General features: G+C 36.8%; 1 pseudogene; it reads right to left on the reverse strand.

The window, feature by feature from the left end:
- Positions 1-627: 627 nt before the first annotated feature.
- LOC128060773 (olfactory receptor 4C11-like) lies at positions 628-1,554 on the reverse strand (annotated as a pseudogene).
- Positions 1,555-3,401: the final 1,847 nt, after the last annotated feature.

Below are 3,401 nucleotides of genomic sequence, written 5' to 3' on the forward strand. Positions count from 1 at the left end.
ACTCCTTGGAAGGAAAGTTATGACCAACCTAAATAGCATATTGAAAAGCAGAGATATTACTTTCCCAACAAAGTCTGTCTAGTCAAGACTATGATTTTTCAGTGGTCATATATGGATGTGAGAGTTGGACTGTGAAGAAAGCTGAGCGCTGAAAAATTGATGCTTTTGAACTGTGGTGTTGGAGGAGACTCTTGAGAGTCCGTTGGACTGCAAGGAGATCCAACCAGTCTATCCTAAAGGAGATCAGTCCTGAGTGTTCATTGGAAGGACTGATGATGACGCTGAAACTCCAATACTTTGTTCACCTCATGCAAAGAGTTGACTCATTGGAAAAGACTCTGATGCTGGGAGGGATTGGGGGCAGGAGAAGGGGACGACAGAGGATAAGATGGCTGGATGGCATCACCAACTCGATGCACATGAGTTTGGGTGAAGTCCGGGAGTTAGTGATGGACAGGGAGTCCTGGTGTGCTGTGATTCATGTGGTCAGAAGGAGTCAGACACCACTGAGTGACTGAACTGAACTAAACTGACAGTAAAATGTAATATTTTCTGGGGACTTCTATGTCAATCTAAACTTGAATAAAAATATGAAAATTTTCATATTTATCTTCCATTTATCTTTTGTCACCTGTGATCAGTTTCTTGCCCCATTACATTCTCACGGCATTTTTCCACTTCTGTATTCCTTAGTGTGTAAATCAGAGGGTTGATTAAAGGTGTTTCAACTGTATAAAACACAGCTATCATCTTATCCATGGGGAAGATGGTTGCAGGGCGTGGGTATATACATATGCAAGGACCAAAGAACAATATGACCACGATGAGGTTAGAGATGCAGATGGATAGGGCTTTCTTCCTCCCCTCAGCACTGTGGTTTCTCAGAGAATGTAAGATGATAGCATAGGAGAACATCAGCGTGACAAAACTCACTGTACAGATTGCCCCACTATTGGACACCAAGAGTAGGTTGGTCACATAGGTGTGTGTACATGCAAGTTTCAACAAAGACTGCAAGTTACATAGATAATGACCAATCCCACTGGGGCCACAGAAAGGCAGACTCAAGGCTAGAAGAATCTGAGCTGAAGAAAGAACACAAGACCCCACACAGGCCACAGCCACCAACACATCACAGGTTCAATGGCTCATGAGGGTCATGTATCGAAGTGGCTTACAGATGGCCAGATAGCGGTCAACAGCCATGAGAATAAGGATGAAGATCTCTAGGCAACCAAAAAAAAAAAGTGATGCAAAGACTTGGGTCATGCACTCATCGGAAGAGATTGTGCTCTTTCCCCTAAGGGCATTGGCAATCACTCTAGGGGCTATGGAAGTTGAGAGAAAGGTATCAGATAAAGATAAGTGGAAAAGGAAAAAGTACATTGGACTCCCAAGTGTCCTGCTGGTCTTGATGGTGGAAATAATCAGGAAGTTACCCAATAATGTCCCCAGATATAAAAACAAGAAAGTGACAAACACTATTTTCTTCCTAACTTGACCCTGTGGTAACCCAAGTAGAATGAAGTCAGTCACATTATTGTTCAGCTTCATGATTTCATGAGTGAGATGAGAGATGAATGTGAAATGGATTATCTGCAAAAAATAAATCAATATATGGTGCAATATATTATATGATGGAATATTTTGAGTAAAACCAAATTTGATTATCAGATACATTATTTCCAATAATTTATATTATATGTTTGTTTCTTAGTAATAATATTTGTTCTTCAATTTGTAATGACCACTTCATAGGGTCATTATGAGTCTCATATAAGCTTGTGAATGTTAAACTTTCCAATAAGACTCTTTAAATACAAGGGATTCCTTGTTAGACCTGATATGAATATGATTAATTTTAAGAATATATGTAATATATGGCTTCATTTTGTTATCCCCTTTGTCATTTTGTGGCGATATTCAATACATTCAGAATCCCAAGTATTGTGCATCAGTCATTATTTAGGGTATATCTGACGGCCCTTGGTGGTATGACATAAAGTCATACATCATCCTTAGCACTTTAAAGAATATCTTGTTCACACATACACTTATATTTTTTCTATTATACATATTTATTTTAAAAGTAACACAAACTGTCTTCTAGATACCCTAGTTTGAAAAGAGAAAAGACACATTACTTTAAATAATCTGTTGCAACCTCCAAGCACATTTATATTAAGTCCTCGATGTATATGATGAACAGAGTGAATGATCTCCGTTATTTGATAATATTTCAAAAATGCCCCATTACTCTTTTTTCATTCTCCAGCCTGAGAAAAGTACATTTTAAGCACTCATATTTCCTGAAGTTACATTTCAAAGTGACTTCCTGAAGTTAAATTTCTAAATTAAAGAGAATTTATTAATTAATAGCTTATGTTTTAAAAATTCAAGCTTTTACCTAAGCTTGTTAAACCTGAGGTGGTTTCCTTTTATTGGAGGATGTCACCTGGCAGTTGGTCTAGGACCTGATCTTGGTTATATTCCCAGTAGAGACTGTATTCTCAGGTACCTGAAAACCTCACATTGCTGGAAGAACAGGAATGTAGAAGAGAGAGGGTAATGTAATTTTCCCAAAGAGTCATAATAAATAGCAACTGACTTCTTCATTCAGTTTGTTTCTGTCCTGGCAAATAATTAGTCAACTTAAAATGTCCCTTCTTTGGATGAAGATTTCTGTTTTCACATTTTAAAAGAAATATTATCATGGGGCCATTTCCAAGAACGCCTTTTTTTCTTTAGTTTTTTCTTATGAAGATGATGCTGGCACGTGGCACTAGATGCAAGTATAAATATAAAATGAAATGTCATGCATTTAAATAGAATCTGGAAGACTTACTTATTCCATTGTGCCTCTCCTCAATCCATCCAACCTTTAGTGCATGTCTTGAAAGTTGTGAATAGCCAAAGTGCAGATTATGACAGACTAGCTAGGGACAAGATTTCCTTTCAATATATTTTTCTCTCTCATGGTGAACTTTCTTCTCTTCAACAGAGATGAAATATCCCTTATTCCTGGGAGAAAATGAAAAATAAAATAAAACTTCTTCCAAATAGGTCTAATAAAGTTACTCAATTTGGGCAAGTATTAAAAAATCTCTTTTGACTCGCATAAACTATAAGTAAATTGAGTAATGATATATTAATCATTACAATAAGCTCCTCCTTTCCTTCGTTGATTTTAAAGAGTGATGTACCATAACATATTTAACACTTGGAAATATGCTAACCATTGGAAACAAGGTGATGTGAAAGTCTATTTCACGTCAGTATTCCCTGACATCAGTCACTCCTTTGAATATTATAGTTTTGGGTTTGTATGTTGTCAAACGTATTTTCCTATTATTTTCCAGAACAAGCTTATCTCTCCTTTCAAATTTGGACTTGTGTATTTG

Source organism: Budorcas taxicolor, chromosome 15, assembly GCF_023091745.1.
Source record: "Budorcas taxicolor isolate Tak-1 chromosome 15, Takin1.1, whole genome shotgun sequence".
NCBI classification, from domain to species: domain Eukaryota; kingdom Metazoa; phylum Chordata; class Mammalia; order Artiodactyla; family Bovidae; genus Budorcas; species Budorcas taxicolor.